We start from the raw sequence: 27,651 nt of genomic DNA on the forward strand, positions 1-27,651 counted from the left end.
GGGGTGGCCCAACCAAAATTTGAAGGTGGCTTTATGCGAAATTTGGGTGGGGGTCAACTTAGATTTGGGGGTGAGACAAATGAGACTGGGGGTGTGCTTAAGCATGCTTTCACAACTCTAGTGCAGTTACTGCATGTTTTTTTTTAAAGCGAAAGCTTTACTTGCCGCGAACTTGGGATTTCACCGTGGCGGTGCTCTGAGGATGCACATGACGTCACAACGCGCGCTTCGCCGCGGACGTTTCTCTCTCTCTCTCACTCGGTCCCTAATCACTAGTGCGCATGCGCCGCTAGTAGCACCGAGCCATAAGTGTTCCGCCGCTGCTCAGCGCCGCGCCTTTCGGGCGCCGACGTTTGGGATGACGTCACACCGCATTCCTCGTCGTTGCGCTCGCCTCCGCTCGCTTCGCCAGCTGCGTCGCATGTCTGATAACATTTCGGAGGATTGAAAAGGAGAGCTCGCGTGCGCCGCAACCACAATTTAGGCGGCAGTATGGACGGCGACAATTCTGATACGCAAGAGGAGGCCTGGAATCGACATCAGAAGGACATGAAGAGGAAACGAATCGCCCAGGAAACAGACGAACAACACGCCAAATGACTGGCTAAACGAAGCAACATAGCTAGAATACCATAGTAACCTGGACCTGCAATCAAGGTTAACCAAGGCTAACCATGCTATATGCCTTAGCTTTCGCTACGTATATCCTGGCATAGCCCAGCTAAGCCACTGCCAATTTTTGCTGGTCCTACTGTGCCATTTAGTAGCACTGCCGAGAAGACCGTGCGTGGCCTCCGACACGAGATGCGTAGCTCCCTGGTGCGTGCGAACGAAGAATCGATCCCTTACTTGCCACACACTGTGGCACAGACTCAGTGACCCAAGTTGACAACAGGCTCATTAAAGAGCGGCACACGTCCAGCGCATCCATGGCGCAGCTGGCAAGGACGCCAGCGTGAAAGTCGTGTTCATCAAGAAAGCGGTACACACACCGCACAGCGTGCAAAAGCCTCGGGTTACTGTTAATGGGAACCTTTGTGTCCTGGTTTCCGTAGCGCTCAGCATCGCAGAAATTTAGGAGAAATTTTCCAGTGGCACTTACCTAGTTACCCTAGTTGGCGTCAAATGCTTTCGTTGAAGAACAGCACACACGTACTGGCTAATACCCAATGACCCTTGTTCGCATCAAAGAGGTTCGTTGGAGACCAGCACAGACCGAGTGGCACATAACCAGTACTCCAAGTCGGCGCCAGAGTGTTTTGTTGAACAAAGGTAACCATCAAGTCCTGCGCCTACAGTGATCCACATCGCCGTGAAAGGTGTTCGTTGAAGAGCGGCACGTATGTGCAAACGTTACATACTCAGGAACCCATGTTGGTCTGATGAGAGGTTTAAATGCCTGAATTTTCAGCGAAGCAGTCCTACGCACCTTCCCATTCGACGCAGGTAAGCGGGAAAATGGTACATACAAGCATACACAGATACATAGATACACATATACATCGATAAATACAAACGTACATGCATAGATAGACAGACAGCCCACGAGAAAGTACTTGAAGTTCTCTAATAACGCCGAAGCATTAGTATAAACATACATATATATGTATATATATTGTGAGGCGAGGTTTAGGCTGCGAGTCCCTTCTTTATTATCTCTCTCTCGAGAGCCCCACCACCAGGCCCCAAAACGGTGATGATGAGTATGTACAGGTGAGAATATGAAGCCTATGAATAATGCACACACTAATTTCCCCGCACGCGCAAGCGGCCAGCCAGGCCGCGACTTAGCCAGGAGGAGAACGCCGAACGAATCGTTTTAGGCGCGAAACGTGAACGATCTCCGAACCACGACAACGATGGTCGGAAGAAACGTCTACGGGAGTATCGCGATAGTTCACGGGGGATGTTTGTTCGTTAATAATATAGGGTCAAAGAAAGCGGGATTGAAACTTCTCGCACAAACCGGATGTACGAATGGGCGTCCAAAGGAGCACTTCCTCTCCAAGACGAAAGGAGACGTCGCGACGAGAGATGTCGTAACGTTGCTTGCGATCGAGCTGACTGACTTCTGTGTTGAAGCGAGCACGTTGACGGCATTCCTGAAGTCTCGAGACGAACTGTTCGGATATACTGGCCGAGGTGTTAGTTGGGGCATTGAAGAAAGTGGCGTCGATGGTGAATGTCGGTGAACGGCCGTAAACTAGGCAGAAAGGTGAGTATCCCGTAGTTCGTTGGATAGCGGTGTTGTGAGCAAAAGTCACGAAAGGTAAAAGTTTGTCCCAATTGTCGTGGTTTGACCCGATATACATTGATATCATATCTATTAGTGTGCGATGAATTCGCTCGGTTAAGCCATTTGTTTGTGAGTGATATGCGGATGTTGTCTTATGAACTGTGCCGCAAGCTCCGAGTACTTCTGCTAGCATTGTTGACATGAAATTCTTGCCGCGGTCGCTTAACAGTACACGAGGTGCACCATGGCGCAGCACAATGGCATCTAGAAAGAAGGTGGCAACGTCGGAGGCCGAACTAGAGCGTAGAGGAGCGGTCTCTGCGTAACGTGTGAGCTGGTCAGCAGCTGTCACGACCCATCGATGACCCGCTGGCGTTATGGGCAGAGGGCCGACTAGGTCTATCCCAACGATGGCAAACGGTGTCTCGGGACATGGAATGGGCTGTAAAAGCTCAGCAGGAGGCGAAGTTGGTCGTTTCTGCCGTTGACACTGCACGCAAGAAGCGACGTACTTGGCCACAAAGGTAGACATGCCTGGCCAAAAAAAAAAAAAACGGCTCCTAACGCGGTGGTATGTTTTGTGGAATCCCAAATGGCCAGCAGATGGGTCGTAGTGCAAGGCTTCAAGGGCTTGTGTGCGCATCGAACATGGAAGAATAGGTACCCAGCGGTGTCCGTCGGAGTTGTATATGTAGCGGTACAGCACATCGTTGTCAAGCTTAAATAGTCGCAGTTGTCGACGTAATCTGGCATTTGGTGCAGATGTAGTTCCGTACACGCGTTGGATGATGCTGTCGCAGTAGGGGTGAGAACGTTGACACGAGCCGAGGTGAGTGACGCGATTGGAAGGTAACGTGTCAGTAACTCATAGAGGTAATAACGGTAATAACGGGAGTGACGACTTAGTCTCATCATCAAGTGGCGAGCAATGGGGAGGTGTACTCGAAGCTAATAGTGGCAGCGGACAGCGAGAGAGAGCGTCGGCATTTTGATGCTTTTTCCCAGACTTGTAGACAATGTCAAAATCATACTCTTGTAAGCGTACCACCCAACGACCAAGTCGTTCGGACAAATTTTTGATTGACGACAACCAGCATAAGGCGTGGTGGCCGGTTATGACCGTGAAATGGCGTCCGTAAAGATATGGTCGAAATTTTTGGATCACCCAAACTACTGCGAGACATTCCTGTTCTGTGATCTAGTAATTCTTTTCGGCAGGTGTTAGTGCGCGACTGGCATAGGCAACAACTCTCTCTCGTGAGGTGGTATCACGCTGTAAAAGTACAGCACCGATCCCATGGCCACTAGCGTCGGTGTGCAAGCAAGTTGGTGCGTTCTCATCGAAGTGACAGAGGACAGGGTCGGTGGTTAATGCCTGCTTGAGGGCTTGAATAGAAAGTTCGCATTCATCTGTCCAAGGGAAAGCAGTGCCCGACGTGAGCAACTTGTGTAGCAGCGACGCCACGGCCGCAAAATGACTGATGAAGCGGCGGAGGTAGGATGCCAGGCCCAAGAAACTTCTTAATTGCTTTTGATTTTCAGGGCGAGTGAAACGAAGCACGGCAGCAACCTTTCCGGGATCTGGTCGAACGCCATCTTTGCTGATAAGATGGCCCAACACTTTGATGTTATTTGTGGCAAAATGGCATTTCTTTGTGTTGAGTTGGAGTCCAGCGTTGGAAATGCATGTGAAAACTTCGTCCAAGCGCTCAAGGTGCTGAGGAAAAGTTGTAGAAAAAATAACGATGTCATCTAAATAGCACAGATAGGTCTTTCACTTAAGGCCACGTAACACTGTGTCGATCATGCGTTCAATTGTTGCAGGGGCATTACATAAACCGAATGGCATGACGTTGAACTCGTAAAGTTCGTCTGGTGTTGCAAAGGCTGTCTTGTCCTTGTCCGCTTCGTGCATGGGGATTTTCCAGTATACGGATCGGAGGTCTAGACTAGAGAAATATTCTGCACCCTGGAGGGAGTCAATGGCATCGTCAATTCTTGGCATCGGATATACGTCTTTGCGCGTGATCTTATTAAGGGCTCGATAATCGACGCAGAATCGTACAGAGCCGCCTTTCTTGCGAATCAGCACGACAGGACACGACCAAGAACTGGAGGATGGCCGAATGATGTCTCTTTTGAGCGTGTCATCAACGTTATCCGCTATGATTTTCCGTTCTGCGGAAGACACGCGATACGGGCGGCGGCGTACAACCGAACTGCCTTCGGTTTCGATGCGATGTACTGTGACGGAAGTGCGCCCCAGAAGCTTGGAGTGGACGTCAAATAAGGCTCTGTGTTTGTGCAGGAGTGCCAGAAGGTTTTCTTTCTGCGCAGCGGTCAAATAGGGATTTATCGCGGCCGTTAAAGCAGCAGCAGCAGTGTGATAATCAGTTGTGGTAGACAAAGGCGGTGATTCGGTGTGAAGCGGTACCAGCGAAAGAGGTTCGGTGTCAGTAAAGCATGTCACAGTAGAGCCCTGAAAGAGCACAACTGGCGAAGAAGTAGGGTTATGAACAGCGACTAACGCTCTACCGTCCTGAAACCGTACTAGGCTAGGAGTAGGGCTATAAGCCCACCAGAAATGCAGTACAGTGAAACCTCGTTATAACGAACAGTTAAAAAATCGGAAATTAGTTCGCTATATCCATAATTCGTAATATAAAATTTAGTAAAAAATACATGCAAGAGGAGCAAAATTCAGTCAGAGAAGGCACAGCAACTCGAACGATGCTTACTTGGGTCGCGTTAATTTATTTACGCACAAAGAACTGCGTTATCGCGGCCTGCTTCTTGGTGTTGATCGCATTCCGTATCACGCCCTGTTACACAGTTTGCAAACACTCAGCAAGGGCAAACCTACTGCCCTCAATAGCACTGCAGTGGGGGCGCAGTAAAACCAACGCAGCAAGTGCTTCTTGTGAAGTCGGAATGTTCTCATCGTCTACAGGGTCAGCCTGAGCTTCGTCTGCGGGATGTTCAGAGACTTCCGCAGCGATTTCGGCGTCCGTCAGTACAGCCGTGGTCGCTGAGATGTCGTCGCCACCTACGAAGTCTTCTACAGTCATTGTTGCGGGCATGTCAGCAACAAAACGCGAAAAATCGTTCCAGGCCTCAACACTAAAACGCAAAAGCAACATTCCATCACGCCGCTGCCGCCGCTGCTGAAGCGGCGCTGTCAGCGGTTGTGAGATGCGGACGATTTCTTTGGCTGTCAACTCTCGATGACGACGTGGCATCTCTGGTGCTGTCAGCGCCTGCGAGGTAGTCCTGAACGTTTGCTGCGCCGCACAACACACTTGCAGTGCAACGAAGCCTGCCGCCTGCTATTAAAGTGAGGTAGGGCTTGGCGTCGCGAAATTCGTTATATCCGTTTTATGCCAAACCGCGTTCGCTATAGGAAGCTAAAAATACATGTGTTTGACAAAAATATTTCGGAAGAGTTCGATATATTCAATAATTCGTTATATGCGTGTTCGTTATATCGAGGTTTGACTGTAACCGCTCGGTGCAAGGAACACATCACCATTAATAATAGTGTCGGAAGTCAGCGTCAGAATACGCTCATTGCCCGCGGGAATGAAACAGTCGGTAGACGTGACAAAACGCAGGCTATGAGCATTGACAGGGGACGAAGATTCAGTGTCCGTCATATGAATAGTTCGCTGACAGCAAGAGATGAAAGCTGAGGCGGAGGACAGGAAGTCCCATCCCAAAATCATCGCGTAAGTGCAAGAAGATAGCACGACGAACTGAATGTGGTGGAGGATGCCATCAATGAAAACGCGTGCAGTGCAAGCACTGGAGGGCTGAACAAGAACTGCATTAGCACAACGAAGGGGAGGGCCATTATACGGTGTCTTCACTTTTCGCAATCGAGAACACAAGTCAGCACTAATAACGGAAAGCAATGCACCTGTGTCAACCAAGGCTTCGATTCGGACACCTTCAACACACACCAAAAGTACATTTGACGGGCGCTCCGGAGGAGTTTCACGTTGTCCAAAAGATGCAGCTTTCCCTCCTGAAGCTGCACCATTTAGTTTTCCGGGCGGTGATCGGAAGACGAAGTAGCCGGTCGTAGAGGGGAAGAAGAGCGCCGCATCGGTGATGGAGAGCGACGACGCGGGAAACGCAATGAACCGGCAGTGTTGAAGTCCTGTGGAGATGAGGAATGTCGTGGATAATAATGGTAGTCAGAACGCCGACGTCGTGGTACAGGGCCAGAAAACTGATCCCTTTCAAAGCCGTCATAGCAACGTCTTTCATCTTGCTGACGGCGTCGGCAAAACCTGGAAATGTGGCCACGGATGCCGCAGTAGTAACAAACCGGTCGAGGTGGGCTCCATGCGTTATAAGACGGAACAGGCGATGGTCTTGCAGTGATAGGATTCAGGGACATGTGCGGTGCAGTTGCCTGTTGTGGTGGCTGCTGGGAGGGTGGCGCTATAGAGGCAACCTGAGCGTACGTTGGCGTATGGATAGGGTGCGGGCTCGTGATTTGCTGTCAGGTCACGGCAGCTAACTCTGCCCTCACGATATGGCGTAGGCCGCCACCAGGGGGCGTCAGATGGACCTCAGGAGGGTTTGACGAAGCTTGGGTGTGCAGTTCCTCACGGATGATGGAGCGAATCAAAGCACGTAGCTCGCTGTCATTGGACGCCTTGAAATCAGATGTGTCAGGGTGTAAGCGGAGCATATGAAGGTCATCGAGGCGCTGACACGTACTGATGATGTCGGCGACGGTAGTGGGATTCAGCACTACAAGAGCATTGAATGCCGCAGTCCCAATACCCTTGAGCAGGTGGCGTACACGGTCACGCTCTGCCATCGAGGTGTTCACGCGGCGGCAGAGGGCGAGGACGTCCTCTATGTACGAAGTGTAGGACTCGCCTGAGTGCTGTACACGCTCAGCAAGCTTCTTCTTAGCGATATCGGAGCGGACAGACGAGTTCGCGAAAATCTGGCGTAGATGGTGTTTAAAGATGCTCCAGTTCACCAAATCGAGCTCATGATTGGAAAACCAAGTTTTCGCAACTCCGGTTAGGTAGAAGGCGACGTGAGCAAGTTTTGCTGATTCGTTCCAGTGGTTAAAGTCACTCACGCGCTCGTATAGCTCCAACCAGTCTTCAACGTCGTCGCCTGGAAGCCCAGCAAATACCGGTGGATCCTTCTGAGGGGTGGTGATTGGATCTGGGGTGACTGGGGTGGATCCTTCTGAGGGGTGGATGTCGTGGTACTGGTCTGCTGATCTTGCGAAATGGTTGAGTGCAGTTGGTATAGGCGGCGACCCGAGCGGAGCTCCAGGGATGTAGCGTAGGTGAAGCTGGAGAGAGACCGGGAGTGAGAGGGCGAAGGAACCGGACAGCACACTCCACCACTTGTGAGACGAGGTTTAGGCAGCGAGTCCCTGCTTTATTCTCTCTCTCGAGAGCCCCACCACCAGGCCCCAAAACGGTGATGATGAGTATGTACAGGTGAGAATATGAAGCGTATGAATAATGCTCACTATATATATATATATATATATATATATATATATATATATATATATATATATATATATATATATATATATATATATATATATATATATATATATATATATATATATATATATATATATATATATATATATATAGCCCCCGGAAAGTGCATGAAGTGCCCTAACAGCGCGAGCATATTAACAGAACTATCTACCACTTATATCCGAGCCACTCTAGAAGACGCGGCGTCCGAATATGACAACCTCATTGAATGTGTGTGATTTCCTATCAAGTTTAGTGACGCTCCGTGTCCGGTGAAATCTAGCAACAGATTCCTTTTGGTTGTTCCGTGCCACGTGAATGTGTAACTGTGACCTATGTACGATTGTTTTTCCGCATGCAAGCTACTGCTCTGCCGTGAAGATGAATAGAATCCCGGACCCGATGTTGAAAGCGCAATTCTACAGGGTATCGTTGAAAAAAATGCGCAGCTTGCTGTCTTGAGTACTGCACTAACGATCCTTACTACCTAAGTCATGCAGCTGGGTGACATCTTGCAGGCGACGAGGTTGTCAACAACGAAGATTGAAGGTCTCACCTCTAGTTTTATCAATCTTATATAATCTACTCATGAAAATTTCAAGAGGCCTGTTGATCTTGAAGACCGTAGCCACCGTTCGAACTGAATCGTTTACGGCCTGCTGGAAGGCAGCAATGAAAGTGACATTCAAGAAAACATGGAAGTGACATTGAAGAAAAGATAGGTAATGATTTGTTTTTGTTTTTGTAAATTTAACAAACTTAACCTGACACGTAGATCTGTTACTAGTATTCACCTGCTTGGCCGGAGCGGGGTAAACCGTCCGGTAATTTTGCATCTACAAGACTCTAGTCAAAAGCAACTTATAATCAAGAATGCCTAAAACTAAAAGGCTGGCGCGTTTTATTAGATAATAATTTTTAGCTATGCTCGCTCTGCAACATATACCTGTTGTGGGAGAATGTTAGAATGGAGAAAGCAAACGAGAAGCGTATCTCCCTTTTAAATCATAGGCTTCGTATTGACCATGATGCCTGTAAGTTTGACGACTATTAAAACACATGCAAGTGGTAATTGATTCAACACGTGCCTTTTCTAGTAGTGATTGACAAATGTATTGTTCTGTCCAAAAGTATCTGTGTATTCCGAATGCAAATGCAAGAATGATCGTCAACAAGGCATTAGAACTTGAACCCTTCTTTGTTGCATCATGCTGCGCATAGAGACATAAATAGACAACAAAATTTTCGAACCCTTTATAGTTCCCCCTTATCACATATACAGGAGAGACATACCTGCTCGAGGTAGCGGTGTCGTTGTAATTGTTAAATATTATTTATCTATTGCTGGTATAGATTAAGTACAAGACAACATGATCTATTGCCTTAAGATCAAACACTGTTGTTATCATACTTCATACACACATCACATTGTCATACTGATGTTTACTGCATACAGACGCACAGATTCGTCACCTGACTTCATGATTAAACGCCCTCGTTTGGGCGGCGTGTTGAACCCGGACAGCGTTGGCCCGCATGGGAAGAAAATAAAGACGGCACCTGGTGGTGGCATGCAAAACCACGACTCGTGGTTCTTTTCTGGCGTCGATTCGGGTCAGCTGTCTTTCTCCTTCGCTCCTGAAGCATAAGCCTACAAGTGGTGACCTAGGACAAACACCATGACTGATCCACCCGAACCCTCCCCGGAACTGGACTCACGTCTGAGGACGTCTGATCGCTACAGCTTCGCCTTCCACCCTTCTGGCCCGAGAACCGGCAAGTCTGGTTTCATTACATCGATTCACTTCAGAAACGACGCGCCCCTCTACCCCGTCGCGTCAGTCGTTCCTCCTGATGTTGCCAGCGAGCTCTCGGACGTTCTCTTCGCCCCTACGGGTGCTACACCATATCAGCACCTCAAGACCAAGGTGCTGGAAAGATTCATGCCGTCGGAATGCATCCACCTACAGCAGATCCTTATCGGGGAGGACCTTGGAGACTGGCGCCCTTTCCAGCTTCTCGGGGAGCACGATGTCCCCACCCAGTCAGCGTTGCTTCGAGCGTTTCCCCCAACGCCTTTCCCAGCATCTCCGCCTCGTCCTCGCGGTGGCCGGTGACACGTCCCTTTCGACCGCATGCGCAGTTCACCGATCAACTTCATGTGGTGACCTCCCCACCCGTCACTGCTATCTTGCAACTTACACACCCGGCCATTTCACGCCTTGAGGCCCACATCGATGAGCTCGCCGCCTCAATCACCGCACTCGAGAGCCCCTCACAGGAGAACCTTTCGCCTCGTCTCGGTCACCGCGCTCCTCCGCGCACACCTCAAGCTGGGAGCCCCAGGTCTCCGCCTTTCTGCTGGTACCACCGGCGTTTCCGACCCCGAGCCACGAAGGGCACACCTCCCTATTTGTGGCCGGGAAATGCCCGCCAAGATCACTGATAGGGGCGTGGGGTCTCGCTTGTCGTCCAAGCCGCCTTTTTATGGTAACCGGTAAGTCCTCCAGCGCCCTGTTTCTCATAGACACGGGCGCGGAAATCAGCGTGGTTCCCCCGACTAAGGCTGATCATTCGAGGTCATCAGGGCAATTTCTCGTCTATGGTGACGTAAGGAGTCCGATCTCTCACACTCGAGCTCGGCCTTCGCCGCACTGTTCGATTGGACTTCGTCATACCAGACGTGGTTCACCCGATCTTCAGCTCGGACTTCCTGTCATACTTCGACTTGGACGTCAGCGTGCGGTGTCGTCACCTCACAGACAGTCTGACTCCTCTCTCCATCTCTTGGGTTCTGTCCGGTCTTGCTCCCATGGGCATCCGCATGCTGATGCTTTCCTCTCCATTCGAAAAAATCTTGGCAGATTTTCCAGAGTTAACAAAGCCAACCAACCTCACTCAGCCGCCTAAACATACGGTGACACAACACATCGTCACACACCAGCAGCCGCTTGACCACACCGCCTGTTTGAGGACCGTCTAGCTATCGTCAAACGGGAATTCGACCACATGCTGCAGCTGGGCTTTATACGCCCATTGTGCAGCACGTGGGCTTCTCCGCTGCTGTACCCAAGCGTGATCCCAGGGACTGGCGACCATGTGGAGGCTATCGAGTGTTGAACGCCAAGAATGTCCATGACAGCGATCAGCTGCCTCTCATCCAAGACTTTACATCGCGCCTCGACGGTTGCGCCATGTTTAGCAAAGTGGACCTGGTTAAAGTGTACCACCAAATTCCCATCGAAACCACCGACATACCCAAGACCGCCATCACGACGCCCTTTCGTTTGTTTGAGCATGTGTGGATGCCTTGTGTACTCCGTAATGCTGATCAAACCTTCCAGAGGTTCATCGCTGAGGTTATGCGGGGCCTCCCTACTGTGTTCGTGTACCTTGATGATGTCCTCATCACCATCCCTATGCCTAAAGATCATTAGCACCATCTACTTGTTTGTTTCAATGTCTACAGCACTACGGCCTGATTGTGAACGCCTCCACGTGTGTTTTCATCTCATCTCGAGTTTTTGGGCCATCACATATCATCAGAGGGTATGCGCCCTCTCCCGTCCGACGTCAAAGTCATCTAGGATTACCCCCAGCCTAGAATGCCGCGCCAGTTATGCCAATTCCCGGGGCTTGTGAATTTTTCCAGGTGTTTTATATGGCACTGTGCAGATGTTCTTTTTCCACTGGCAGACCTGCTTCACTGAACCTCCGGCCCATCTTCTGCCATTTTTTGGTTATCAGAAGCCCAGGCTGCCCTTACTGCTGCCAAGCAAGCAGTGGCTATCGCCGCATTTCTTATCCATCCACGCAGCACCAACTCATTGAAGTACGTGTCACACGAGCTCCGCCATCTGGCTCATATTTCGTAACTTACAACCGACACCCGGCACGTGAAAGGTGCCGGCAACACCACCACTGATGCCCTTTCTCGTATAGCTGCACTTGACTCTCCGTCTCCAATCGTCGACTCGGCCTCATTCTCTTCTGCATAGCAGAATGACAGAGAGTGCGTCCTATTCGGGCTTGTCCCCTATCCATGTTCGCCTGAGCCCTTGTGGTGCGATGTCTCAGCAGACCTTCCCCCCTCATTTGTTCCGGCTTCACTGCGTGGCACCATTTTCCACTCTTACAAGACATACGTCACCCAGGTATTCGGGCTACTTGGCGCTTTCTCACCTAGCGATATGTCTGGCCAGGAATTAACGCTGATGTGCGTGTTTGCACGCGCACGTGTCTGCCCTGCCAGACGACAAAGGTCTCCCGTCATACCAAGAGGCCTCCCCAAGCCTTTCTTCCACCCGGCTGTCGTTTTGACCATGTTCATCTATATATCGTGGGCCCTCTACATGTGTCTCAATGTTATCGTTACCTACTCACCATGGTCTACCGTTTCACACGCTGGCCGGAGGCTGTTCCCATTCATGGCATCAACGCTGAGACTGTTTCCCGCGCTTTCATTTCTGCGTGAATATCTCGATTTCGTTCTTTTTGCACCGTGACAAGAGACCATGGACGCCAGATTGAATCCTCCCTGTTTTCTCTCTCTCTCTCTCTCTCTCTCTCTCCCTGTTAGCTTGCCTTAATCGTTTTCTCGGCACCAGACATCGCCGTACCATTGCGCATCACCCATGGGCCAACGACATGGTGGAACGCATTCACCGACAACTGAAGGCCGCCCTGACTACCCTCCTTAATTGCGCCACCTGAGTGCACGCCTTGCCCCTTGTGCTCCTGAATTCACGGGCCGTCCTCCAGGTAAACCTACAGTGCTCACCAGCAGAGCTAGTGTATGGTATTCCTCTGCGTCTCTCTGGTGACGTTTTTACATCAACGCAGCTGCCAGTCCAGCCACAAGCATTCCTACAACGCCTCCTGCACAATGTTAAAGATTTCAGGCCCACTCCACCCGGTCCTTCCCCCCATACCACGATCTTCGTGCACCCTGACCTGGCCACTTCAGCACAAGTTTTCGTGCCCGGTGACGCTGTCCAGTCACCGCTAACCTCGGCCTTCGACGGACCATTCCGCGTCCTCCACCGCACACTGAAAACAGTCACCCTAACTAAATAACGGCCGTGAACAGAGAGTCAGCTTAGACCGCCTTACACCGGCTTGCGTGGAGGTGACGATAGCAAGCCTCGCACCGCCGCCTGACCTCGTGCTAGAGTGCGATTGCCAGCTCTTAGTCCGGTTTCGACTTCCACTATCGGGGGGGGGGGGGGGCGGGTGGAGTGGCATAGCGCCCTCTCTTGGGGGGCGCCTAGAACTCGAGTAGTGCACGCCCGCATGAAAAGAAATTGAAGACTGCACCTGGTCGTGCCAAGCGAAGTCACGGCTCGCGGTACTTTGCCGGCGTCGACTCGGCAGCTGTCTTTCTTCTTCGTCCCCGAGGCATAAGCCTACAGACCATATAACACTGGCAGGCGAATTTAACGGCACCTATGTCAACTGACCACGCTTATTGCCACCTTCTCCTTCAGAAACCAATTTCTTTGACATAATGGCGGCTTGTGATCACCCACAGACAATTAAGACCCCTATGTTAGTTCAGGGAACATCATCGTCCGTTATTGATCTAGTTTTCCGCAGTGATCAGTCTTCAACATGCGCATTACAAAAGAAAATGATTTGTCAGACCATAAGGTTGCTCTTTTTATATGTCTCCTTGGCTGTTTAGGTGCTACAGTAAACAAGAAAGGAATAACAATCAAAACCTTATTGAAGAATAACGATGATTTTATCCTTGATTTCCCTGAACCATCTCTGCGAAATTTGAAATTTGAAATGCGAAATTTGAACGCTGCTCTATGCGTGTTTTCCTCGCGCGATATGTTCAGGCATCGCACCGATCGCCGCACCGACTGGCAGAACCGCGACGCGCGGCGACATATATAGAACTGCCACACAGTTGCCGCTTCCCGGCAACTGAAGCTTAAGCAACCATAATATTTACCGGGAAACGCTTGCGGTGATCGCTGTGCACGGAGGCGAGCTTTCTGGATGTTGTTCTTTTTGCCCCGCATGGCCCGTGCTGCCTCTGCCGCGGTGATGATGATCATGATTTGTTGACATCCCATTTGAAATAGGGCGAGGGCAAATCGTTACGTAGCCTGCTTGAGTTACTCAAGTATGCTATCCATGCTTTTTCTAAACATTCTTGTACACATATCTTTATTCTTCGCTATCTACATTGTACCGCTGCCTTTGCCTCAATGCATCTGACGAAAGCCTTAAGCGGCTCATGGGTAAAAAAGCGCTTGTCCCGCGTTATTCAAAAGTTGACTGTCCGGCGTCATTCCACCAAAATTCAGTGGCACCAAATTTGATGGTTCCACCCATGACTATTGGCTGGGCTCGAATCTACGACCTATAGTGGGAGTCGAATCCATTACCACTGGTGGGAGACATTTCCTCGATCTTTGGTACGACCAAAATTCTGTGGCGCCATAAATAATGGTACCACCACTGATGGTCGAACCCACGACCTTTGGTGTCAATTAAGGCGAAACTAATTAGGCCATAATAATTAAGATATAGTTAAAAGACTTCAACCCACGACCATTGGTGTTAAGGCCCAGCAAATTTAGGTAAATAATTAAGACAATCGAACCCACGACCTTTAAAATTTGACCGATTTACCGCCTAGTGAGCCATATAATGTTTTCGCATTAAAACAAGAGAAAACAATACGTAGTAACAACGCGTTCGAATGAAATCTCAAGTAATTTAATAAATGTCTGGTGAGCGCGCAGGCTTTCGACTTCATCTTCTTTAGCAGAGGCTAAAGTGACTGTCAACCTTTTTTTTTCCACAAATACTCTAAACGCCTCTTGCTTATATCGATTGCTGACCGGTTGATACTTCCGTCTACTTTGAATCCATGCGCTTCTGGAAGTTGTACGTTACGTTCTGGTCTCGCTGGGCGAATCCTTTCTTATTCCATCAGGACGCGCTGAGTGGTCTCCAGATTTATGCCACAGCATACGCATGCCTCGTCGAGTTCTTAATATTTCCTCAGGTATGTTTCTGCCCTCAGGCAACCGAATCCAGCCTCAAACAGCAAGGAACTTCCCTGTATTTTGTAGTACAGGTCTGCCCTTCTAATTTCGTCTCATTTTTGTAAATCTCCCGGGTCCTTTTTGTTTCCATTCTTTGCATCCAATTTGCTGTGTCTGTTTCTCTCACTTTCTTTTTGATATTTGTCAATAGCCAGTTTCAGTTAGCCTGAACTTGGTTGCCAACTTTCTTGGCCTCTTCCTGCATTTTTCGTACACGCTTTTCAAGTACAGATACTTGTGCACTCTAGCTGCCCATCTATTTTCATCCATGTTCCTGAGTCTTTCTTAAGAATAATTTCGCTCTCTAGTACACAACGGCCTGCGCTGTGCAATGGCGGGCGGTAGTTTCCGACTGCCAAAAAAGGATCAATTCATGTCACCCTACACTGCGTCATTTGTGGCTTTATTTGGGGCTCCCAAAGCCAACCGGCCTACCAACGTTTGGTTAACTTCAAACCCTGATAACACATCCGACTTTGAGCATAGGATGGCATTTGCGAGCGTTGGCGCTGGCACCAGTACTCTTTTCGAGATTCTACGCAGCCCCTCATATTTATTATGGCCCCAAAGTGCCCTATCTTTCATTATTGCTGCGTTCCGTTTCCTTTTTTTTCGGTTATCTTGGTGGGTTCTTGAGCAAGTCCTTACTTATTTTATGTATATGCCGAGGTAGTATATTGCTCGAATATGTGTATGACGGGCTGTTAAATCGACACCACGTAGTTACTTGTTTCCTCATTAAAGATCGTAATTCCCGATTTCTCTACGCTAAATTTAAGGCATAGATTTGTCGTTGCGTTGCCACACGCATTAACCAATGTCGGTAAATCTCTTGTATTGTGTGCTAGTAGCACTGTGTCTTCCGCATACATAAGCGTGTGGTCCATATATTGCACCATTACTTCCTTACGCTTGTATGATAAATGAAATCCTAATTGAGTATTCTCCAGATGTCTCTCTATGCCATTAACATAAGGCGTGAACAACATTGGAGACAGAAGGCATCCTTGCTTCAGCCCTTGTTGAATTTCCGCCACTTCATTACAATTTCCGCCTTCCCATACAATGTTTACTCGGTTGTCTCTCATCAGCAGCTTCACGAAATCAGGAGTTTCATCAGCAGCTCTACGAAATCATCATCTATGCCTTCGCACTTGATAATATCGCATAACAACTCCCTGTCTATTTTGTTGTAGGCTCCCTTAATATCAAGAAATGCTATGCACAAAGGTAAACTCTGAGCTACCGGTTTTTTTATGCGTTGAGGTAAAAGAAAATATTATCTTCTAAGCGTCTGCCTGGTCTGAAACCATTCTGTAGTTTGCCCAGTACATCATTTCCTTGCGCTCATGTCGCCAGTTATAATTTTATGAATTGCATTGCTGTTCTGTATAGTACCGACGTTACTGTAAAAGTACTGTACGAGGTCGTCCGCTCCTTACCGCGTTTGTCTTTTTAGATGAGGTTCGTCTTGCATTAAAGCCGTCCAACTGTAGTTTTCTTCGCTTTAATCACTTCCTGAATGGAATGAATCAGCAGTGCCTTGCTCTTTGGACTGAGGTTCTTGATTAGCAGACATTTGATTTCATGAGGTCCTTTGGCGGTGTTATTAAGGGCATTCTCTTCAGCACTTTCCAGTAAAATGTCCTTCCGTAAATTTTTATTTCCGGGGCTCCTCTGTTGATGCTTCATCTGTTTGGGTCTAGGCTATGCCTTACTTTCTGCTAGGCATGGCTAAGCTAGCCCTAACAGTATCTGTGATGCACCGCAGCACATCGTCTCATTCAAAGATGGTGCCGTCTTCATACCATTTAGGGGCCCGCAAATTTTAATTGAAGCTCGGGGTGCTCTCACATGGCTCCAAAATCTTTTTGGGGCGTCTTTGTCTCTTCCGCAAATTTTATGCACCCAACGTTCACTTGTGCATTTATTTATATTTTCTCTAGCACGAGCTTATTCTCCATTCTTTTCTTTCCTGGGTATTTGTTCCATCTAAGGAGCACCTCTTCTTCGTGTAATCCCAACTTTTTGACTTCTAGATGATCCCTGGTACGCCAGCTTACGCCCTTTTATAGCTCGCTTTATTTACTTCTTCCACCACGCACGCGATGTCATCTTTCAGAGTCAACAGTATTTTTCCCCTTGGCTGTATTATCTCCTTCTGCGTAACGTTTACCAGTTTCTTATGTTCCCAGAATGTAATAAGAAGCGTCTCCATTTCCTTCTCTATGTTTTTTTGCAAATATCAGTTATTTGCACGTAATCTATATTTTAGAAATTCAGGTGCTATTGGTACATCTTTTGCGTTAGTATCTCTCCGAAATTTTACGGTTAAACGTTTAAACATGATCGCTAACCAGGCTATGTTTTCCATGTTGATCTATCATCGTTTGCTCTAGTCCTTCGTAGACTGTGTCTGACAATAAGGCGTAATCGACACTTGACTGCCTATTTCCGCACTGCCACGTTGCCTGTTCATGAGACTCGTTCTCCCTGTTAACGACTGTACGGTTCTCTTCATCGCACTGATCCAGCACTAGAGAACCGTTGTAATCAGTATTTCCGCCTTAATGATCCATGTGCGCCTTCATATCTTCCACAAAGATCATTTGAGCAGATTTCATGAACCTAATAATATCGCTTGTAATGCCACTTCCATCCGTTCCTTATTTAATTTTAATCTCGGCTATCACCACCTGTTCATAGGCAAGCTACTCCCAGCCATGTCTTTTCGCCTTGCGGTGTGCTGCTAAATTTACCTTTTACTAATTAAGACCTCGCTTATAATTAGCATGCCTACGCTTCAGCCTTTCCTTGACCCAGTGAATATGCTTTCACCCTTCCCATAAAAAACTGTCAATCACAGTCGGGTGCTCCGAATATTGTAGGTGCGCTTCGGTCAAGTCGTGCAGGCTAATCGGTTCATCATTCAGCCACGGTTGAATTTCCAGCAATTTTACTTGCTTCCGACCACCCAATATGTTTATGTAATTAGTTTTACCTCCTCTATCCTCACTCTTTGTGCGTCTTTTCATGACTACTTGTGGTATAATTATGCCTTTTACTGGTGTGTCGCTACATTCAATACTTAATCTTTGTTTCCTGATTCCCTGAGGCCCATTTAAAGATATCTACAGCCCGCGCCACGAATTGACGTCCATCCAGTGTTGCTACACATTCGCTAAAACGTATCCTGTAAAGCAAAAAGCGCCTTCACGGCCTGCTTGGTCCACTTCTCGGTTGATGTCAATGACCATAAATTTCGTTGCCTTAGCTAGCATCTATGTTTACCGGTTTACTGCAAGCACTGCCCTTCCAATTGCATGCACCTGCCTTGCAACCTGTGGCACCATGCACACTGCTTTGTTTGCTTCCTTAGAAACATTGCGCAGGTGAGTGACCAGTTTTGCCTATTTGCGTCGCGATCGCTGCTCCTTGTGCTTGCAGTACATCATTAGCTCCGCCCTATATAAACACTAGGTGCCCCTTCTTCCTTGAATCCCACATGCGTTCCTTGGCTTTCGCTATCACCTACCTAATCGGTTTTCCAGGAAGCGCGCTAATCTGCACTCGCTCGCCTGCTCCTATTTTCTTGATTATCCCCGGATGCACAGACGTGAGCGCCATCTGGTAGTGCTTCAAGGTGGCTTTCTCCGCTGCCCTCCTCATGCATGCTTCCGCTGCACTCTCCTCCTCCGCTTTCCTCCTCACGCTCTCTTCGCTCTCGCCGTCTTCATCTGCCGTTGCTCTCCACGTTCGCCCTCATGTCTCGCTGTTCTCTTTCGCTCGGTTGCGCCGAGCTGCGATGCCGAGGGATGCCGAGGCTCAACGCAGGAACGGGTGCCTAACAGCTGAGCTCTAAAATAAAAAAAAAAATGTTTCAAGGCACAAGAAACTGGAGTAAACAGTTGCACATAAAAATAAAATCATTTGACATTATGTATTACTCTAATAAACATGCACAGTTTACACCATTGGGTAAAGTTGTGAAGCTATTTTAAATCAAATGACCGTAAAATGAACGACCACGTTAAAGTAGATCAAAAGTTCTCTTGGGATAGACAAGATTGAGCTCCCGCATTTAATTTGTACTTCCACTTCCTTTTTGCACCCTCAAAAAGCGGGGCTGATGTGAATCCTTAACTGATAGCTTCTAAAAGTGCTTTTCATATTCTACTTAGCCTTGAGCAAAAACGTCGTGTGATCTAGATAGTGTACGTACCGCATCTATTCGCCGCCATACGTAATCACTTCCCGGTTTATTCTTATATTTCCTTTGTCACTTTCAAAGGGAATTGTCTTTTCGGAGAGGAGGTCGGGCCGAGCTGTACGAGTTATTAAAAAAAAAAACAAGGTGCCGGTTCTCCTCCAAGAAACTGCAAACCAATTTCCCTCAGTTTCTTGTCATGCAACTTTTTAAACATCATCCTAAAAACACTGTGGAACACCATAAACAACGCGACATGGTTTGGACATTTCAACAAGGCTATAGAAAAGGGCTATGTACAAGTCAACTTATTTCTTCTTTACATTACTTTGCGGCTGTCATCAACAAAGATGGGCAAAGTTAAGTACTTTCTCCCGATTTCAAACCATTCGATTCAAACCGATTCAAAACACATTCAACGTAGTTTCTCATCCTTGTATAATAACTAACCTGAAAAAAATTGGCACTACAGGCCCTATACTTAATGGGATACGCTCTCATCTTGAAAGGAGGACATAGCTTGTTGATGTTGAAGGCCAATACTATGGTCATGCATCTGTGAGGTTTGACGTCCCGATAGGGAGTGCGATCAGACCACTTTTATTTTGAATTTACATAATCGATTTGACTAAATTTGTGCAAGAGAGTATAAGTGTCTGTTTGTTTACAGACTATTGTCTGTTGTTAAAACCTGTAGAAATGGTCAACTTGTTTGAAATAGAAGTGTTAACGCTGTGTCGAAATGGACACTGACTGCCGAAGAAAGTTGAATCAGGAAAAAAGACATGACAGAACACATTTCACGTTATATGTCGACGTCAGGGCGAATAGCAGACGAGCACTGTAGCGACAGACCATATTTCTGAAGTCACGTTTCTTTACCACATGCAATTAGGTTGCTTCGACTACATGCCGCATGCTGCATTCTGTTATGGCACTCACTTGTCAAGCTTACCGATCAGCGTGGAGGCATGACGACAGCTGTACGACGCCGTCGCAGTGATGGTGATGATTACCGAAATTCGTGCCCCTCGTTTTGCGTTCTTCTCTCGTGTATAAATCCATGTATATACACATTTGAAAACGAGAGGAAATGGGGTTAACTGAGGGGCCTGATTCTATTATTAATCATATCATGATAAGCCTACAAAGGACACCAATGAAAACATAAAGGAAATTACTTCCGCTGATGCATTGAATTAAAGAAATGATAAATTAATGGCACTGAACGGGGGTGAAAAACAACTTGCCGCAAGTGGGAAACGATCCCACGTTACTCCCAAGGTTAGGTGCAGTAGTGACACATAAATACACAAGAAAAGTGAATGGGGAAACGGCGCCGCGGTAGCTCAATCGGTTAGAGCATCGCACACGTAATGCGAAGACGCGGGATCGTTCCCCACCTGCGGCAACTTGTTTTTCATATCCTTTCATTGGCAATAATGTATCGTTTGTTTGGTTCTACTAATTATTAGAAATTATTTTTCTGATGTCTTCCTTGGTGTCATTGTTTGTTGGCTTTAATATATATATATATATATATATATATATATATATATATATATATATATATATATATATATATCTGTGTGTGTGTGTGTGTGTGTGTTTGTGTGCGTAGATATATGCGACCTGCGAGCGTCCGTATAATTGATATTGCACTAGAACATAAGAGAGTCCGAGAAGCCTCAAACATCGATGTAACGCTAACTACGCTTTGCAAACAAAATGCGCCTTTTTCCACCAATGTCGGAGGAACAAAACAGAGGCCCTTGAAATTCTGCTGCAGACAAGAAAAGCTTTCGTCACGTTTGCGTCTGACAATATAGCATCGATCTATAACGTTAGTACCATCACAATGGACAGCTCAACGAGACTCCGCTTTTACTGACTATCACCGTTAGAGATGAGGCAAAAATAGTAGGGAGAACAACAGCAATGACAGCAAGAATCGCAAGCTGTGAAGAATGTAGTATACCTGAAGTCAAGCAGCTTCGGTGCCGCACGCTTTGTATGTCAAGCCTTCGTCAGCGCTCGGGGAGATTTGACCATCGCTGCTTTGACAGAGACAGCAAGAAATGGCGTCGATGACGTGGCCACTCTATTCTACGTGGATTCTCTTAGCGGTTATCGTCGCCATGAGTACTGCTGATGAAGAAGGTACGTGGAAAAGGTACCAATACGAAATGCGCACGAAAATGTGCTGAGGGAAGGTTACTTTGTGGCTATTGCTTGCGCTGTCAGGAGAGGACCTCAATTTAGGGCCTGGATCAGCGAAGATTGGACGTTCAGGGGGGGGGAGGGGGTGGCATTGTCTGTTCTTGGGACTGCAATTATGCACACAGTGGAGGCGCATTTACGCCGTCGGCGCCACCGTGCAGCGTTCCCGGCATCGACGGCGCATGCGCAGAGCGTTAAAGTGCCCCCCGAGACGCGGTTGCTGGAAAAATGACTTTGTGAAGTGGAGGCAGGAGAGCGTTCTTCCGCTGCTGGCATGAGCGTTGAGCACGTGCACACTATAAGCACACTTGCGATCCCGCTGAGCTGCTGCGCGAGCGGAATGGAGCGTAAACGCCAAGCAAAGCTTGTGGCATCACGGCGAGCACTAGCTCGCCGTGATGCCATGGATTTTGATGGCGTCGGCTCTTGCCTAGTCAATTTTTCTGTCGGTAAAGATGGACTAAATGTTAACATGAAATAGTTACCGACTAAACTTAGCAAACTTCATGAACTTTCACTGTGCCTCAGCTCCCCCAATTACCAAACCGCTTTTGGGGGTTCGGCACGAAATTAAAAAATAAGTACACGCTGAATCTCATGTGGGAGTTATCTGAATTTTGCGTAAGCGTTTGCTACTAATCACCTGCTATTTTGTCGTCGTATGTTGCTGTGTTTGGTATAGTTACGTGAAACAACAGGAAAAGTGGTGAGATTGAGAAGCGTGGTTACAATAACGAAATGTTAACTGAGAGCAGCATGAGACGACGAAGCGGCGAGTAGTAGCAACGTGCACTCATGTCGTACAATGGCGTATTTGGATGGTGCCGCTGCTCCGTGGAAGATGAGCACTGGCCGATGTGTGCTGTAGCATGTGACGTAACTGAACAGTGTCACTTTGGTTGACCTCGTGAGTAGACGTGATCGATGACGCTGCCTCATCTCGGTGTGAACCATTATCAACCGTTATCAACTGTTCTCTGACGGTGGCTGCGTATGACGCGGCCGCGCGGCCCTATCTTAAAAGGGATCTTCGATGGGGACGCTCTTCACGGAGTGCTGATAGCTTCGTGTGCGCTGTGTTCATGCCGCTTAGTTCATGTTGAAGCGAGAGGCAGCAGGAAGGTCAATTCATTCGCTGCTGCGGGTCCTGTCTTGAAAAATATCGTCTTACGTGACGGTCAAACACGTTTCCTTGTTGGCTTGGCGTAGGAATACTTGCACATTAAAAAATGCGGCATTGAAAATTTTTTGCTCTAATAAGCGTCCTAAGTGGCGAAAATAACGGAAGGAAAATTTTGAAAGTCTGTTTTTTCAGTCTACATTCGTTTAGTGTTTCTCTTTAGTGGCCTTGAAGGATAGAAGTAGCGCTTAGGACTGTTGAAGTTGTGATGGTTGACAAGGAAGAATTTGAGGTACGGTGTTGAGATGATCCCAGGCCGCAGGAAGTGCTGTTTCGATCAAGAAGGGCGCCTCGATTATTCCGTACGTAGTAGGAGGAACTATAAGCAGCCGTTGTTTTTAGGTGGCCTCCCAGGCCAGCGTATTGACCAAGCCGTACGTCTGTAGCTCCATGTTAAGCATGGCATCGTCGATGGTTCCCAGGACACCGAGAAATTTACGACTCTAAACATATCTACTTTAATGAGTAAAAAGCAAGGCGCAATAGACCAGGACTGAAGAAGAACACAAACGACAGGACCGACACCACTCACAACTAAGTTTATTTCCGCAACAAGCCTGCCTTATGTAGGTCAATCAAGCCGAGTCACACACGAAACATTAGAAGTAAAATACTGCAATTCATCCACCACCTAGGAATCGTATCTGACAGAAAAAATCAAATTAGCAAACAAGAACCACACGTGGAGGAGCTCGGGAAGCAGTTCATCGATCACAGGCATTACCAGGATAACGGGAAGAAAAAACGAGTCCTAACGAGTACCGTCTACGCTTCACTGTCAAACCATCCAACACTTAACATCATTCATACGCCTAAGGACCAGTCAGTGACAAAACCCACCTGACTATGGGAATAATGACCAAACAATACCACGGAAAAAACATCAAGAAAGGGCGTCTAAGAACAGCGTCTGCGTTAAAACAAAAATGTAATATTAACTCACCGAAAAAAATTGATAAAACCTCTGACCGTGCGAAAAATGAACCATATGACAAACAATGATCTAGACAGAACAGTGGAACGATAAAGGGTCTAATATCAAATCGTCAATAAAATAAAAACTAAATAAATAAAAGGAAGAAAGACGGAAAAAACCTAAATGAAATCACTCTAACATGAGGCCTAAATGGAGCCTTCTAAAGAAGGAGTCTCCTTGTCATTAAGCACAATGGACGGCCCGCTGATGCATTTGTTTCCCTCTTTCTTGCCGAAATAAGCTTCCACAATCTCCCGCTCGAACCTGCCTTTTCCAAACTTCAAAAAGTAAAAAAAAAACATTATGGGGTTTTACGTGCCAAAGCCACTTTCTGATTATGACGCACGCCGTAGCGGAGGACTCCGGAAATTTCTACCACCTGGGGTTCTTTGACGTGGACCTAAATCTAAGCATGCGGGTGTTTTCGCATTTCGCCCCTATCGAAATGCGGCCGCCGTGGCCGGCATTCGGTCCCGCGACCTCGTGCTCAGCAGCCCGACACCATAGCCACTGAGCAAGCATCCACGGCGGGTACTTCAAAAATTAAGTTTCTTTGAACTGAGAGCGGTAATTAGTGCAGTCTCTGCAATGCTCTGCAAGGAAGCTCCCTTCCTTGTTGCCCAGATTAGGACAATGTTCAATTACACGCTCATTGAAACATCGGCCTGTTTGTCCGATATAGGTGCGTCCACAGCTTAGAGGGATTTGGTACACGACACGTGTCCTGCATTCAGTGAACTTCTGATGCTGAATTTAGCAAGCCGGACGTTTATCTCGGTTCATGGCACAAAGCTTAGACAACTTGCAAGGCGCCGAGAAGACAACCTAAGCATTATGCCTGCTCGCCACTTTCCTAATGCTGTGCCATACCTTATGAAGGTACGGAATTACCGCACCAGAATTGCGTGAAACTGGCTCCCTCATAAGAGGCGGGTGCTTGAGGTTTTAGACCATCGCTACGCAGACAGCTGAACTCACACATGGCGGAAAGCCTGCCCGTTTTAGTCATTGCACGTGACACTAAATGGAAACAAGACTTAGTTAAAGCAGTTTACAGATAATTTGTAGCAATTGTACGCTTTGCAATCTTCGAATCGGTACTCTCAAACGGTAGCAGGCCTTTCAAAGAACGCGGATTGTACATCCAACAGATGCCTTTCTTTGAAAACACTAGCCTGATAACCATAAACTGCAGTTGATCACGTTTCGGAATTTCCTTGGTAAACCTGAGACCCTGGTTGAGGTTCGAGAAGACAGTCATGATTGTCTCAACGGTAGAATATAATGCGTGCTCAGGGACATCCTTCAAAATAACCAAGAAATCATCAACATATCTGTAAATGGACACTACATTAGGATCACGAAGTTTAATACTGCAACAGAAAGAAAGATATCGCAAAGGGCCGGAGCTACAGAAGATCCAATGCATATCCCTTTCTTCCGCACATAATGATTTCCATCAAACGAAATGGCGGTTGAGTTCAGGTAGAACTCTAATAAGGAAATGAAATTGGCAGCCCTTACAGCTGCAGCATTCTGGAAGTGGATTTCGCCAGTTGATTGGATCTTGTCCCTGATCGCCGCTAAGAGACCTTTTTGAGGAATCGAAACAGATCTTCAATGTCAATGGAGAATGCGTTGTATTCGTGAGATGGCAATGTGTCCAGATGCTTCAGCACATCCAGAGAACTTCGCACCAGAATAGGATCTTCGCACACCACGTTTCCCAGATGTTTGAAGGTATCGGCTTAGAAGACGTTGCCATGTTCCTCTTTCTGAAACGATGGTGTGCAGCGGACATCCAGGCTTGTGTGTCTTCATAGTGAAGAAGATCGCAAGAAACCTCCCTTTTTCATCCTTTGCCATCTTGTGCAAGCTTGCTAAATAGATTTCTCCCAAAAGTTGTAGAGCTAGTCATATTTGTTTGAAGTTTATAGAAACCAAGGCCTTTTCACGAAACGCACCATTCGGTATAACAGTGAACACGCCCTCACTACAAGGTCGTTATCCTTCAGGATCTGCGAAATCCTCCTGAGGTGAGGCTTTTTCGGTGGAATGGATGCAACACTCGCCATCAGGCAGGAACTCCGTCACTTACAATTCTTTCTTTTTCTTCTTGGTTCTTTCCGCGGCTAGCCACACTTCTCACGATGGCGAGCAACTCTTTTCGCAGGGATCCTTGTGTCAGGCACAACTACGGTCCTTTTTCCAAAAAGCATCGTACTTGTCTAGGCAGAGCTGCGTCTCCTAGCACGGTGACCTGGCCGGTGCGTGCATCGTGAGGCTTCTTGAACGGCATATCAGGCTCGCCAGGACACGATGCCAAAGAAACTCAGTGGACGTTGCTGCCAGCCACTTCATCTGCTGTAAACTGCTGTTTTCCCTTTCAGTTCTTTCCCGAGAACAAGCACACACAGCCGATCTTGCAACGATCTAACTTGCCTCCAATACTCGGACTTGAGTATTTTTCATACGCGCCTGACGTGCCCAGAAGATGGTTCCAAGGGGCCGAAGATAAACTGTACTTCCAAAGGCACCAGTTTTGTTCTCAAGCAATACGACACTACTCGAGACTGACAAGCTTAGACGGCGGTCAAGTTGACGCACAAAATGGCAGAATCGGTTCGAAAGCTTCGTTAAAAGAAGGCCCAATGTAGAAGAAATATGTGCAAGTAAAGCTTTTGCTTGGGCTAGTTGGTTCATGCATGAATGAGTATATCTACTTTGTGCTTCGTATGCTTACGTCATCTGAACCTAAAGCTTCGAATTTTCAGTGATGGCAATCTGTGCAATAGAGATTTTTCGTGAGTTCTCGAATTACAGAGAAAACATGAAGATGATCTTTAGTGGTACATATCTTCGTTGTGGCCCCTACAAAGCATAGTAATATCCTGTCAAGATTTTTGCGAATAAATTTCGTGAATTGCAGCATCGTCTATCTTTCACATGACACTAATTTGCCGTTGTACGGTAGCGGCGAAACACTACTTTTATGGATCGGAAAGCTGTCTCAACCGGTTTTGTAATGACTTGCTTTCTTGGGAAAAATATCGCACTCAGTAAGTAAGCTACGTAACAATTTCGGGCCAGCATGTCTGGGCGCCGAGTTATACCATTACGCTGCGATATTACCTGGTTAGTTCGGTTCGTTATTTATTCGATAAATATCTAGAGGGTCGCAGATAGAAGTGGCTCGGCTGGAAAAGTAACTACCCAGTTAGGGTATCTGCGAAGGAGGTGGCAGCCAGTATGCTCCCCGGACATGGATGAATGTTTGCGCAACTGCAATGAAGCTTTCATCCTGAGGAACCAGTATAGTTCTTGGGTGAGCCGATTCTGCAGCTTCGAAACATTGCCACCAATTATTTATAGCACTTCTTTATTTACGCTTTTCTTTCTTTTTCAGAGTGGGAGATTGCTATTCCAAAATGTAAACAGGGAGAACATTCAGGATGTGTGAAACCTCCCGGGAATCCGTGCAGCGAGGACACATGCAACGTAGAAAAGCGCGGTGATATTTGCACTTATGAGTGTGCATGGGGCTGCGTTTGTAACAAAGGCCTGTATCGTCGCCTGTCGGACCAGAAGTGCGTTCCAAAAAGTGAATGCAATTCCAGCGCCATAATCTTGAAGAAGTCACATGGAAGGGACAGTTTGGCTCTCATCTGACCGTTCTAAAACACGGGCAAAAAAACCCTAATAAAACGATCTCTTCATTTTTTTCTCTGCTGAAAAAAAAAGATCAAGTAGGAGTTACAATGGCAAAATGTACTGATTGAACTCTTCTACGGAGATGAGCACTACTGTGCTCCAACCATCGAGCAAGTCTTCGAGAAAATGTGAAACAAGCTTCTTCTGAGGCACATGTCGCAGGGTGAGAAATAAGATCACGGAGCGAGCGCGACGTCACGTATAAACATTGCCGCGTGATGTGCTTGCTTTACTTTGTTGTCTCCGCGGATCTAACTTCTTCTTCCTTCATAATTGCAAGCGCGAGCTGTGGCATTAACTGCGCCCACAGGTGGGACTGGTGTTTTATTGAAGCTGCCTATTAATTCGTGCGAAAGCTTTATATTGACACGTGTACTTATCTTTATCGGGTGACCAGGTTTGGCCGCCTAACAAATGTTATCGTGCAGTGCAGGACGCGCCTGCATGTAAAATAAGTTTATGGAATGTTATCGATGGTTCCCTCCACTGTCTTTCACCGCAACTTGCGTAATCTGATTGCATGTATGCG

At 47.4% G+C, this 27,651-nt stretch overlaps 1 long non-coding RNA gene and 1 other non-coding gene across 2 annotated transcripts; both read left to right on the top strand.

The window, feature by feature from the left end:
* Positions 1-20,373: 20,373 nt before the first annotated feature.
* Positions 20,374-20,446, top strand: TRNAT-CGU (transfer RNA threonine (anticodon CGU)). Its single transcript has one exon. It is a non-coding gene; the product is annotated as a tRNA-Thr (tRNA).
* Positions 20,447-21,008: 562 nt separating this feature from the next.
* On the top strand, positions 21,009-27,130 carry LOC135899184 (uncharacterized). Its single transcript, XR_010563554.2, has 2 exons — positions 21,009-21,195; positions 26,818-27,130. It is a non-coding gene; the product is annotated as an uncharacterized lncRNA (long non-coding RNA).
* The last annotated feature ends 521 nt before the right edge of the window (positions 27,131-27,651 follow it).

Source organism: Dermacentor albipictus, chromosome 5, assembly GCF_038994185.2.
Source record: "Dermacentor albipictus isolate Rhodes 1998 colony chromosome 5, USDA_Dalb.pri_finalv2, whole genome shotgun sequence".
In the NCBI taxonomy this organism is placed as follows: Eukaryota; Metazoa; Arthropoda; class Arachnida; order Ixodida; family Ixodidae; genus Dermacentor; species Dermacentor albipictus.